This window comes from Pseudophryne corroboree (assembly GCF_028390025.1).
Source record: "Pseudophryne corroboree isolate aPseCor3 chromosome 3 unlocalized genomic scaffold, aPseCor3.hap2 SUPER_3_unloc_11, whole genome shotgun sequence".
Lineage (NCBI taxonomy): Eukaryota > Metazoa > Chordata > Amphibia > Anura > Myobatrachidae > Pseudophryne > Pseudophryne corroboree.
Window position 1 is genome coordinate 1,389,129 of NW_026967499.1, and position 14,833 is coordinate 1,403,961.

A 14,833-nucleotide genomic window follows, 5' to 3' on the forward strand; every position below is an offset into this window, starting at 1 on the left:
GACTGATATAAAGGCAGAAGATACAGAGGGAGAAGAAGAGACGTATGTGACTGATATAAAGGCAGAAGATACAGAGGGAGAAGAAGAGACGTATGTGACTGATATAAAGGCAGAAGATACAGAGGGAGAAGGAGAGACGTATGTGACTGATATAAAGGCAGAAGATATAGAGGGAGAAGAAGAGACGTATGTGACTGATATAAAGGCAGAAGATACAGAGGGAGAAGTAGAGACGTATGTGACTGATATAAAGGCAGAAGATATAGAGGGAGAAGAAGAGACGTATGTGACTGATATAAAGGCAGAAGATATAGAGGGAGAAGAAGAGACGTATGTGTCTGATATAAAGGCAGAAGATATAGAGGGAGAAGAAGAGACGTATGTGACTGATATAAAGGCAGAAGATATAGAGGGAGAAGAAGAGACGTATGTGACTGATATAAAGGCAGAAAATATAGAGGGAGAAGAAGAGACGTATGTGACTGATATAAAGGCAGAAGATATAGAGGGAGAAGAAGAGACGTATGTGACTGATATAAAGGCAGAAGATACAGAGGGAGAAGAAGAGACGTATGTGACTGATATAAAGGCAGAAGATATAGAAGGAGAAGAAGAGACGTATATGACTGATATAAAGGCAGAAGATATAGAGGGAGAAGAAGAGACGTATGTGACTGATATAAAGGCAGAAGATATAGAGGGAGAAGAAGAGACGTATGTGACTGATATAAAGGCAGAAGATACAGAGGGAGAAGAAGAGACGTATGTGACTGATATAAAGGCAGAAGATACAGAGGGAGAAGAAGAGACCTATGTGACTGATATAAAGGCAGAAGATACAGAGGGAGAAGAAGAGACCTATGTGACTGATATAAAGGCAGAAGATACAGAGGGAGAAGAAGAGACGTATGTGACTGATATGAAGGGAGAAGAAGAGACGTATGTGAGGGGTGATCAGCAGTGTAAGGAGGAGGAGATCCCTACAGATATCAGCACAGGTGAGTAATAAACACTTTTCTCTGACGTCCTAGTGGATGCTGTGGACTCCGTAAGGACCATGGGGAATAGACGGGCTCCGCAGGAGACTGTACACTCTAAAGAAAGATTAGGTACTATCTGGTGTGCACTGGCTCCTCCCTCTATGCCCCTCCTCCATATCCCAGTTAGAATCTGTGCCCGGCCAGTGCTGGGTACTCCTAGTGGGCTCTCCTGAGCCTGCTAGTAAAAGAAAGTATTTTGTAGGTTTTTTATTTTCAGTGAGCTTCTGCTGTAACAGACTCACTGCTACGAGGGACTGAGTGGAGAGAAGCAAACCTACCTATCTGCAGCTAGGTTGCGCTTCTTAGGCTACTGGACACCATTAGCTCCAGAGGGTTCGAACACAGGCAGCGGTCCTCGATCGTCCGTTCCCGAAGCCGCGGCGCTGTCCCCCTCGCAGAGCCAGAAGACCAGAAGCTTGAAGAGATGAAATTGGCGGCTGAAGACTTCTGCCTTCATTAAAGGTAGCGCACAGCACTGCAGCTGTGCGCCATTGCTCCCAGCACACTTTCACACTTCAGTCACTATAGGGTGCAGGGCGCTGGGGGGGGGGGCGCCCTGGGCAGCAATGTGAGGTACCTTTTGGCTAAAAACATGCATATATACAGTCAGGAACTGTATATATGTGAAAACCCCCTGCCATTTTTTACATACAGAACGGAACAGAAGCCCGCCGCTGAGGGGGCGGGGCCTTCTTCCTCAGCACACCAGCGCCATTTTCTCTTCACAGCTCCGCTGGATAACGCTCCCCAGGCTCTCCCCTGCAGTATCCTGAACAAGGAGGGTAAAAAGAGAGGGGGGGCACATAAATTTAGGCGCAAAAAGCATATAAAGGCAGCTATTGGGTAATCACTCTGTATAGTGAATATCCCTGGGTTATATAGCGCTGTGGTGTGTGCTGGCATACTCTCTCTCTGTCTCCCCAAAGACCTTTGTGGGGTCCTGTCCTCAGTCGGAGCATTCCTTGTGTGTGTGCTGTGTGTCGGTACGGCTGTGTCGACATGTTTGATGAGGAGGGTTATGTGGAGGCGGAGCAAGTGCAGATAAATGTGGTGTCGGCGCCGACACCGGATTGGATGGATATGTGGAAGGCCTTAAATAACAATGTAAACTCATTACATAAAAGGTTTGATGACGTTGCAGCCGGGGGACAGCCGGGCTCTCAACCCGGGCCTGCCCAGGCAACTCAGAGGCCGTCAGGGTCTCATAAACGCCCACTATCTCAGTTGGTTGACACAGATGCCGACACGTAGTCCGACTCCAGTGTCGACGATGATGAGGCACAATTACAGCCTAAAATGACCAAGGCCATCAGTTACATGATTATTGCAATGAAAAATGTATTACACATTTCAGAGGATGACCCTGTCCCTGACAAGAGGGTTCATATGTTTGGGGAGAAAAAGCAGGCAGTGACTTTTCCCCCGTCACATGAATTAAATGAGTTATGTGAAGAAGCGTGGAGCTCCCCTGATAAGAAAGTAGTAATTCCCAAAAGATTATTGATGGCGTACCTTTTCCCGCCAACGGATAGGTTACGTTGGGAATCCTCTCCTAGGGAAGACAAGGCGCTGACGCGCTTATCTAAAAGGGTGGCCCTGCCGTCTCAGGATACGGCCGCCCTAAAGGAGCCTGCGGAAGTCTGTTTATACACACTCTGGTATTCTACTGAGACCAGCTATTGCTTCAGCCTGGATGTGTAGTGCTGTAGCAGCGTGGACCGATACTCTGTCGGAGGAGATAGATGCCCTGGACAGGGACACTGTTTTGCTAACCCTGGGCCATATTAAAGACGTCGTCTTATATATACGGGATGCCCAGAGGGACATTTGCCTGCTGGGCTCTAGAATTAATGCAATGTCCATTTCTGCCAGGAGGGTCTTATGTACTCGGCAATGGACAGGGGATGCCGACTCTAAAAAACACATGGAGGTTTTGCCTTATAAGGGTGAGGAATTGTTTGGGGACGGTCTCTCGGACCTCGTATCCACAGCGACAGATGGAAAGTCGACTTTCTTGCCACAGGCTTCCTCACAGCCTAAGAAAGCACCGTATTACCAAATGCAGTCCTTTCGTTCTCAAAAAAGCAAGAAAGTCAGAGGTGCATCCTTTCTTGCCAGAGGCAGGGGTAGAGGAAAGAAGCTGCACCATGCAGCCAGTTCCCAGGACCAAAAGTCCTCCCCGGCTTCCACTAAATCCACAGCATGACGCAGGGGCTCCACAGGCGGAGCCAGGAGTGGTGGGGGCGCGTCTCTGAAACTTCAGCAATCAGTGGGTTCGCTCACAGGTGGATCCTTGGGCTATACAGATTGTATCTCAGGGATACAAGCTGGAGTTCGACGTGACCCCCCCCCCCCCCCCCCCCCCCCTCACGTTACCTAAATTCAGCCTTGCCAGCTTCACACACGGAAAGGGAGGTAGTCCTGGCGGCAATTAGCAAGCTGTACCTCCAGCAAGTGATAATAATGGTACCCCCCCCCCCCCTTCAGCAGGGAAAGGGTTACTATTCCACACTGTTTGTGGTAACGAAACCGGACGGTTCGGTAAGACCCATTCTGAATCAAGGATGCGTACTTGCATGTCCCCATTTATCCACCTCACCAGGAGTACCTCAGGTTTGTGGTACAGGACTGTCATTACCAATTCCAGACGTTGCCGTTTGGACTGTCCACGGCACCGTGAGTATTTACCAAGGTAATGGCGGAAATGATGGTACTCCTTCGGAAGCAAGGAGTTACAGTTATCCCGTACTTGGACGATCTCCTCATAAAGGCGAGGTCCAGGGATCAGCTGTTGATCAGCGTAGCACACTCTCAGGAAGTGTTGCTACGGCATGGCTGGATTCTGAATATTCCAAAGTCGCAGCTGATTCCTACAATGCGTCTGCCCTTCCTGGGTATGATTCTGGACACAGAACAGAAGAAGGTGTTTCTCCCGGAGGAGAAGGCTCAGGAGTTGGTGACGCTAGTCAGGGACCTCCTGAAACCAAAACAGGTGTCGGTGCATCACTGCACGAGGATCCTGGGAAAGATGGTAGCGTTATACGAAGCCATTCCCTTTGGCAGGTTCCATGCAAGGATCTTTCAGTGGGATCTGTTGGACAAATGGTCCGGATCGCATCTTCAGATTCATCGGCTGATCACCATGTCCCCAAGGGCCAGGGTGTCTCTTCTGTGGTGGCTGCAGAGTGCTCATCTTCTACAGGGCCGCAGGTTCAGCATACAGGACTGGGTCCTGGTGACCACGGATGCAAGCCTCCGCGGCTGGGGGGCAGTCACGCAGGGAAGAAACTTCCATGGTCTGTGGTCAAGTCAGGAGACTTGTCTGCATATAAACATACTGGAATTAAGGGCCATATACAACGCCCTGAGTCTAGCTGAGCCCCTGCTTCGAGACCAACCAGTGCTGATTCAGTCAGACAACATCACGGCAGATGCCCATGTAAACCGCCAGGGCGGCACAAGAAGCAGGGTGGCAATGGCGGAAGCCACAAGGATTCTTCGTTAGGCGGAGAATCACGTGCAAGCACTGTCGGCAGTGTTCATTCCGGGAGTGGACAACTGGGAAGCAGACTTCCTCAGCAGGCACGACCTCCACCCGGGAGAGTGGGGACTTCATCAAGAAGTTTTCACAGAGATTGCAAATCGATGGGAACTGCCACAGGTGGACATGATGGCGTCCCGCCTCAACAAAAAGCTAAAAAGATATTGCGCCAGGTCAAGGGACCCTCAGGCGATAGCTGTGGATGCGCTTGTGACACCGTGGGTGTTCCAGTCGGTATATGTGTTTCCTCCTCTTCCTCTTATACCCAAGGTACTGAGAATAATAAGAAAAAGAGGAGTGAGAACAATACTCATCGTTTCGGACTGGCCAAGAAGGACTTGGTACCCAGAACTACAATAGATGACCACAGAGGACCCATGACCTCTGCCTCTCAGACAGGACCTGTTGCAACAGGGGCCATGTCTATTTCAAGACTTACCGCGGCAACGTTTGACGGCATGGCGGTTGAATGCCGGATCCTAGCAGAAAAGAGCATTCCGGATTAAGTTATTCCTACGCTGATAAAGGCTAGGAAGGACGTGACAGCAAAGCATTATCACCGTATATGGCGAAAATATGTTGCTTGGTGTGAGGCCAGGAAGGTCCCTACAGAGGAATTCCAGCTGGGTCGATTCCTGCACTTCCTACAGTCAGGTGTGACCATGGGCCTAAAATTAGGGTCCATAAAGGTCCAGATTTCGGCTCAATCCATTTTCTTTCAAAAGGAACTCGCTTCACTGCCTGAGGTTCAGACGTTTGTAAAGGGAGTGCTGCATATTCAGCCCCCTTTTGTGCCACCAGTGGCACCTTGGGATCTTAATGTGGTTTTGGATTTCCTGAAATCCCACTGGTTTGAGCCACTTAAGACCGTGGAGCTAAAGTATCTCATGTGGAAAGTGGTCATGCTCTTGGCCTTAGCATCTGCTAGGCGGGTGTCAGAATTGGCGGCTTTGTCATGTAAGAGCCCCTATCTGATCTTCCATATGGATAGGGCGGAATTGCGGGCTCTTCCCCAATTTCTCCCAAAGGTGGTATCATCGTTTCATTTGAACCAACCTATTGTGGTGCCTGCGGCTACTCGGGACTTGGAGGACTCCAAGTTACTGGACGTAGTCCAGGCCTTGAAAATATGTTTCCAGAATGGCTGGAGTCAGGAAGACTGACTCGCTGTTTGTTCTGTATGCACCCAACAAGCTGGGTGCTCCTGCTTCAAAGCAGACTATTGCTCGCTGGATCTGTAGCACGATTCAGCTGGCTCACTCTGTGGCTAGATTGCCGCATCCAAAATCAGTGAAAGCCCATTCCACAAGGAAGGTGGGCTCTTCTTGGGTGGCTGCCTGAGGGGTCTCGGCTTTATAGCTTTGCTGAGCGGCTACTTGGTCGGGTTCAAACACATTTGCTAAGTTCTACAAGTTTGATACCCTGGCTGAGGAGGACCTTGTGTTTGCTCATTCGGTGCTGCAGAGTCATCCGCACTCTCCCGCCCGTTTGGGAGCTTTGGTGTAATCCCCATGGTCCTTACGGAGTCCCCAGCATCCACTAGGACGTCAGAGAAAATAAGAATATACTCACCGGTAATTCTATTTCTCGTAGTCCGTAGTGGATGCTGGGCGCCCGTCCCTAGTGCGGACTTCTTCTGCAATACGTGTATATAGTTATTGCTTACTAAAGGGTTATTGTTATGAGCCATCCGTTGAATGAGGCTCAGTTGTTGTTCATACTGTTAACTGGGTATAGTTATCACGATTTGTACGGTGTGATTGGTGTGGCTATTGACAATGCTAAATTCCTTTGTCGTATAACCAACCCTTATGAAGCTAAGAACACTGTACGCTGTTTACTTAAGAAGTACCGTAATGGTACGCTATCTGCGTAGCGATCGCTCAGCCGTAGGCGAGACGCTCAAGCGTCACGTTCGCTCGCGGCCCAGTGATCACAGGACACGTTATTAATGTCTAGGGGAAAGATTCGCTGTCGCGTAGCTTACGCTCGAGACCACGAGGAGGTCACCAGCGATGCAGACGCTTACAGCACAATACCTTTATATTTAAACCTTTTAACAATGTATGCGCTATATATCTTAATGTGAATACAGGGTGTAAGTGCAACCTTGTGTAACCTGACTAACTACAAAGCTGATTGAGCGTCACCGACGCTCAAATGAACACTTAACACTATAGTAAATACACAAATACTGATTTAGGGTTCCAAAGCCTATTATCTGTATTATATCTAGTATACTTGTAAAAGAGTAACACAGTACAAATGATACACTACAATATAACAAAGACTTCCTAACCAAACACCTAACTAAGGGATAAACTACAATACTATCCTGATCTAGTACAATACAATACAATACTATAAAAGTTCAGTCTAGGGGAGATATTGAGAGAAAAGAGAAAATAGAGAGAGAGAAATAGACACAGAGAGAGAGAGAGAAATTGGCTCACAGAAAGACAATGATTACGGAGAGAACTTACGCACAAGGGTAACGATCGCCAGCGCCTCGATATCCAGCTCCCGATTATCAGCAGATAACCGTTGATGAGAGAGTGAGTTTGGATATGGTCGGCCTGCCTATTTATGCCCCACACACAATGCAATCTCCTAGTCCCTACAATCCTACAGTTTATTGGACACAGGAATTCGGCCCTGTACTGTAACCAAAGGTCATAGGTTGATTCATACAGGTGGGCTGTGCTGAGTTTAAACAGCTCAGGTGGGTGGGAAACTGGGTTTCCCGCCGCATACCTGAGTATGGGTAAATAATAGAAATGGACATAAACTTCTTATGTCCATAACTATTCGCACGAGCGATTAATACGCTCCAAACCAACACCGGAATATTGCTAATTAAATACTCTTCCGATGGGTATCAAACACTGCTGTATGACTCCTGTTAGACCCTTCGTGCAATACAAAGAGGGATTCCTCCGCTCAGGGACATTCTATCTAAACCAAACTTACAGAAACTATTGAGGGGAACATGATCTATGAAATACATTAATTGTGAATATTTGTAACGAATGAGTCGCACGCTACGATCACATAAACTCTACCGTAAATGCGCATACTGCGCGTGCGAGTGCACGCTAATGCGGGTATGCGCTTCCACGGGAGAGCGTACGCATGCGCAGCACGGACCAGTGTGCGGTGCAAATATGGCATCGTGCATGGAGACATTTTTCTGACTTCGACAGTCCACCCTTTGGCAGTCAATAATAACTGCCACAAAATATTTAAGGAGAAAAATGTAAGTCAGGGGTTAATTGATTTCCATGGTGGGGAAAGGAAGAAGAATGGAGTAGGCGTGAAGAGGGTATGACCTAGTGAGAAAGTAGAAGCATGTGTGTATGAGTCCATGTTTGGAGGGTCATGTATCATCGTGCCGTACGTGTGGTAAATCAAGCTTCGAGGTATTGCGAAGTATACATTTGAATTCCTTCTTATCCCGTACTAAGGGTCTGTGGATGGGCTGTCAAACTCTACCGAGCTCATTTCGGCTTTCAGTTGTAACAAAATGGGGATGCACATTTTAGTTGATGATACATGAATGGGGGAGGTATGTGGTTGCTGATATCTGTGCCTGTATTCCCTATCGACTATGTGTGTCATTACCTGAGGGTTGTAGAGATGAAGATAAAGAACACTTATGGAAAATGCAATGATATTCTATGTCAGGGAAATGTACGTTCGTCGATTGAGGTCTTGATTGGTGTCGTTTGCTTGGAGTCTTCTTCTTTGTGCTTTTGCTCATAAATCGTGAGTAAAGCAATCAACGTCCATGGATTTACAAAACAAATGTTGGGCTAGCGTGATTTTAAAGTTCCTAGGGAAACTGGGGTACCCATGGCATTGTCCATCAAAATCTTGTATATCAGGTCGTCTGTTCTTCTTCTTTCCATCTTTCTGTTGTCGGCCCCTTGGCTCATCAAATCCTTCGTCTACGTGGGTCTTTGTACCTCGGAGGAAAACATAGAAATGGGTGAAAGATGGACCGTATACTCATTACATCATTACGTCATGGTTTCTAGCATTGGGTCATAAATCAAATCCAGGTTAATTACAGTTTCCTCACTCCTCAAGCTCATCACTTTTGTACTTTGTTTGCACCTCATCAAAGCCTGCCCGCATCTAAATATCAATCCAAACGATATTACAACACCCAAGATACATAGGAGAAACTTTCCAACATCCATTATGACTCCTTGAGCCCACTCTCCCAAACCGGAGAACCAATTTCGCGGGTTCAACCATGACACCCAACCAGTCAGCTCATTACCTACAGCAGCAAGGGTGAGATTGTGTTTTCGACGAAATTCCCACTTTAATTGCAGAATATCATCCATCTTTTGGTCTATGACCTCTACCGGATCCTCGATACTATTTGTTATATACGTGCAACACTTTATGCCGTACTGTGTTGCCAATGTAACACAATATCCGCCTGTTACTGCTGTAAGGTAATTAAGAACCATCCTATGCTGAACTAGTTCTGTTTTATAAGCTTGGAGTTCTCTTCCAGTGTATCTAAACGTGTCATCATACATTTCAGTGATATTATCTAACAAATTGGCGAGTGCGGAAATGTATCTATAATTCATCACTCCTCGAGCGGTACGAGTGAAATCTAACGCTACCAGAACCTGAATCCCGGTGGATTCATGGATAAGATCAGAGGCCGGATGCTCTAACCTTTCTGACAGTTGTCTTTTAACAAGGTGCTCGTAGTGAGTGTGAGTGTAAGGAGCTTGGGCACCACGGTGTATGTCCTTCATTTTGTCATGTGTAAAAGTCATCACTTCAGGCAATACTTTTCCAATATAACACAATCCTTCAGAGTTTGGGGCAAGCCACTTGTACGCCTTTCTCCCGCATATGAAATATGCATCATCGGGGAGAATATAAGGGACGGAGAAGGACATGACCATGTTACAAACCTTCCAGGTGAAATCTCCTGACCCTAATTCTTCCATCTGCCTAATGCACGTATCGGTTTGTACGATATGTGCACAGTATCCTGGTGATACCTCTCCAACTCTAGTAATCCTATTTCCTAAGGTATATCGATACCGAAAAGATTTTCCTCTACTGGCTATGTGGCGTACGAGCTCTGTATCTGTAGGCATTCTATCTGCTCTGTGTGAAAAGGTCATGGAAAGGTTGCTCCATGACACTTCCCAATTTCCCGGTTTTCTAGGATTGGAGATGTTAAAACATAAGAGGGACCTATCCACATGGTATTGGTGGAGCTTCAAACTAGGAGGGCTGGAGATATTAAACCTCCGGTCCACCGGTCTCCCACCACTTAGCTCAAGTACCTCCCCTAACGTTAAAGGAAATGGTACTAGCCCTGATTTGCTGTGACCCTGAGGTACTTGAGAACATACCCAACAATCGGTCTTGTTTAATACGTTACCCACTAAGGAGTGATAATCACTCAACGGATGCCGGTCCATATGGATATTAAAACTAGATTGGCATTTCTTTATGCATCCATCTTCAACCAGATTATCACAGAGCCTACAGATACAATTTTCTTCAGCTAACAATCCATCACAATTTCTTCTATCGGATCGTTTTCTGATACTCGCCTTTGCTTGTTGGATTGGTTGATCTTGGAAAACTACGCCTCCATCATCATAATCGGAACCCATTCCAGAACCTCTCTCGACCTCTATGGTACTCTCGCCGGAACAGACTGCTCTGGTCAACATCATGGTTAACATCAAAATCCGGATTACAGTCTCTTGGGGCAAGTCCATCTTTGAGGAGGAAATGGAGAAGAATGAGAAAGGGGAAAAAGAAATTTTAAGGGTGAGGGGATGGGAAGTGGAGAAAAACAATAAAAAGGGAGAAGGGAGTCGACAGCTGCTTTCGATCTTCAAGGCTCAGGTGCCGCCTCAGTCCTCCTGGAACAGACACTCCAGTGATACAACCTCTACCGTCTGTTCCTTATCACGGGACTTCTCTGGGTCAGCAACCTTTTTGCAGTGGGATGAATGGACCCAAGTCTCTCTCTCAGCAACCTTCAATGCTGTGGTGCTAGTCAGTAAGACCTGGTATGGTCCTTCCCATCTATCAATAAGACAACCTGAGCGTAGAAAATTTCGTATCATTACATAATCCCCAGGTTCAATGTCATGACAATTACTATCTGGTAAATCAGGAATCACCAACTTCAGATTATCATTTTGACTCCTCAACTGCTTACTCATGTTAATCAAGTACTTCACAGTTACTTCATTGTTACATTTCAAATCATCCTGAGGGTTAATCATGACATGCGGTTGTCGACCAAACAGAATTTCAAAAGGAGACAGATTAAGAGGGGACCTGGGAGTGGTTCTGATACTATACAAAACAATGGGTAAAGCTTCTGGCCACGTCAATCCTGTCTCTGCCATTACTTTACTCAATTTATTTTTAATAGTGCTGTTCACTCTTTCGACCTTCGCACTCGCCTGTGGACGGTACGGAGTGTGCAGCTTACTATCAATTCCCATCAACTTACACATTCCTTGGAAGACATCACCTGTAAAATGGGTACCCCTATCACTTTCAATGATTCTAGGGATACCATATCTACATACAAATTCCTGCACAATTTTCTTAGCTGTAAACATAGCAGTGTTTGTAGCTGCTGGAAAAGCTTCGACCCAATTCGAGAAAACATCTATACAAACAAGTACATACTTCAAATTTCTACATGGGGGTAATTGGATGAAGTCAATTTGTATTACTTGGAAAGGGCCGCCGGCAGGTGGGATATGGGAGGGTTCTGTAGGTATTGCCTTTCCAATATTCTTTCTCAGACAGGTAAGGCATGACATTGCTCTTTTACTAGCATGAGAGGAGAATCCTGGGGCACACCAGTATGCTCTTACCAATTTGCACATCCCCTCCCTGCCTAGATGAGTCAGCCCGTGAGCTGCTTCAGCCAGACATGGAAGGTATGCCCTGGGGGCCACTGGTTTACCATGTCCATCCGTCCAGAGCCCTGAGGACTCCTGGCCATATCCCTTTGCCTTCCAGACTGCTCTCTCCTGAGTGGAACACAAATTCTGCATCTCACACAACTTCTGTGTGTTGATGGTATTAAATACCATCAACTGTGTGGCGTCTGTCTGTATGGGGGTAGCAGCTGCAAGCTTTGCGGCTTCGTCTGCTCGGCTGTTACCAAGGGATACTGGGTCTTGGCTATATGTATGTGCTTTACATTTGATAACAGCCACTCTGTCGGGTTCCTGTATCGCTGTTAGAAGCCTTTTTATATACGCTGCATGCGCTATCGGTGTGCCAGCTGCCGTCATGAAATTTCTGAGCCGCCATAGGGCTCCGAAATCATGGACTACCCCGAACGCGTATCTAGAATCGGTGTAGATATTGGCAGACTTACCCTTAGCCAATTCACATGCTCTGGTTAGGGCGACCAGTTCAGCAACCTGGGCTGAGTGAGGTGGGCCTAGCGGTTCCGCTTCTATGGTGTCTTGGTCATCTACGACTGCGTATCCAGTACACAAGTCTCCCGAGTCTGACTGTCTGTGACAACTACCGTCCGTGTAGAACGTGAGTTCTGCATCTTCTAGTGGATTGTCACTGATGTCAGGCCTTGCGGTAAAATTTTGGGTCAAATATTCCATACAATCATGTGTATCTTCCTTTGCATTAAATCCTCCTTCCCCATCACTCTCACCTCCCACCCTTTGTGCCTGTCCAGGCACACCTGGGAGAAATGTTGCAGGGTTTAATGCACTGCATCTCCTTATGGTGATGTTTACGGGGGCCATTAGTGCTAATTCCCATCTCGTAAACCTTGCTGATGAGACGTGTCTGGTTTGGGCAGAATTCAATAAGGCAGATACCGCATGCGGTGTATGGATTGTGAGGTTGTGGCCTAGCACGACATCTTCGCTTTTCGTCACTAGCAATGCTATTGCCGCAACACTACGCAAGCATGTGGGGAGGGATCGCGCTACCGTGTCTAGCTGAGCGCTGTAGTATGCAACTGGCCTGCTGGCATCACCGTGTTTTTGTGTTAGTACACCTGCTGCGCACCCAGCACTTTCTGTTCCGTATAGCTCAAAGGGTTTCCCATAGTCTGGCATACCTAGTGCTGGTGCCTGCGTTAGGCACTGTTTGAGTCTCTCAAATGCTGTTTCGGATTCGTCTGTATGCGAAATCCGATCAGGTTTGTTTGAGGAGACCATTTCCTGCAAAGGTAACGCCAATATGGAAAACCCTGGGATCCAATTACGGCAATACCCACACATTCCTAAAAACGTCCTTATCTGTTGCTGGGTTTGTGGCAGTGTCATGTCTCTAATGGCTTGGATTCTATCAGCGGTCAGGTGTCTCAGTCCTTGTGTTAGACAGTGTCCCAAATATTTTACCTTAGTCTGGCATAATTGCAACTTGTCTTTGGAAACCTTGTGACCTGTGTCTGAAAGGTGAAACAGGAGCTGTTTCGTATCCTTCAGGGAAGCTTCCAGTGAATCTGAACACAGCAGTAAATCATCCACATACTGTATCAATACTGATCCACTCTCTGGTTGAAAAGACTGTAAACAATCATGCAAGGCCTGAGAAAATATACTTGGACTATCTATGAAACCTTGGGGTAATCGAGTCCACGTGTATTGGACTCCTCTGTATGTGAATGCAAACAAATATTGGCTGTCAGGGTGCAGAGGTACCGAAAAGAAAGCGGAGCAGAGGTCAATAACAGTGAAAAATTTGGCAGTGGGAGGAATTTGCATTAGGATGACAGCTGGATTAGGCACTACGGGGAACTGACTCTCAACTATTTTGTTAATCCCCCTTAGATCCTGCACTAGCCTGTAACCCCTCCCCCCACTCTTTTTAACAGGGAAGATGGGACTATTTGCTGTGCTGGACGTTCTTACTAGAATGCCCTGTTGTAGCAAGCGCTCTATTACGGGAAAAACTCCTAACTCCACCTCTGGCTTCAGAGGATACTGTGGGATTTTTGGAGCTATCCTACCATCTTTTACTTGTACTACTACTGGAGCTACGTTTGCCATTAATCCAGTGTCCTGTCCATCTTTTGTCCAAAGTGACTCTGGTATCTGAGATGTCATCTCTTCTACCTGGGATGGGTTCCTATTTGTTATAACGGTGTGTGACATTAATTTTGATGGGGAGTCTAACATGTCTCGTACTTCCTGAGCGTGATTCTCAGGGATGTCCAAGAATACACCTTCAGGAGTACAATAGATGACGCAACCCATTTTACATAGTAAGTCTCTTCCCAGGAGATTGGTTGGTGCCGATGCAGCCAGCAAAAAGGAATGCTTGGTGTGCAAAGGCCCTATTGTAATCTCGGCTGGTTTGCTAACAGGGTAGTGCTGGACTACTCCTGTTACTCCCATGGCTGGAATTGTCCTACCAGTGGTTCTCATGCCTACTGTCGAATTTATCACTGACTTGGCCGCCCCTGTGTCTACAAGAAAGTTTAAAGTTTTACCAGCCACATTGATTGCAATCTCTGGTTCACTTCCAAGACTAGCAATCAATTTAACTGGTTGCAGATTACAGGTATGGCCACACCCCTATTGGGCATGCTGACCTCCCTGAATCCCATTGGCAGCAACTATTTGTGAGGGGGTTAGCTGGGAACTACCAGAGGCATGCCAATCTCTGTTCGGGGGATATCTTTTTGTTTCCCCTGTATGTGGCTCAAAACTCCGCCTCTGTGGACCCTGCTCCCAATGTCGTGTGTTGTGTTGTTGTCTAGGGGGTTGAAAAGATCTTTGTACATTTCTTACTCTACAGTCTCGTGCAAAATGTCCTGGTTTGTTACAAGAAAAACATGTTATTATACTTGCCTTACCCACAGGATTCGGTGGTACATACGCAGGCTGCCTTGTGGTCAGCGCCTGTATACTTACTGACATCAACTTATCACTTTGCGACTCCCTGTGCCTAGTGATGTTTTTGTCATGATCAACAGCAGCCTCTCTCAATGTGGACACTGACAGACCTCGCCAGCATGGCTGCGTGGTCTGAACCCTAGTCTTTAATGTTTCTTTCAAACCATCCATCAGTACAGACACTGCTACTTCCCGATGGTTTGGGTTGGTCTTTATGTCCTCTATACCAGTGTACTTTGCCATTTCTGTTAGTGCCCGGTGGAAATATTCTGCTGCCGTTTCGGACTCTTTTTGCTTAATGGAAAATATTTTATTCCATTTAACAACGGCTGGGAAATACTCCTTTAGTTGTAAAT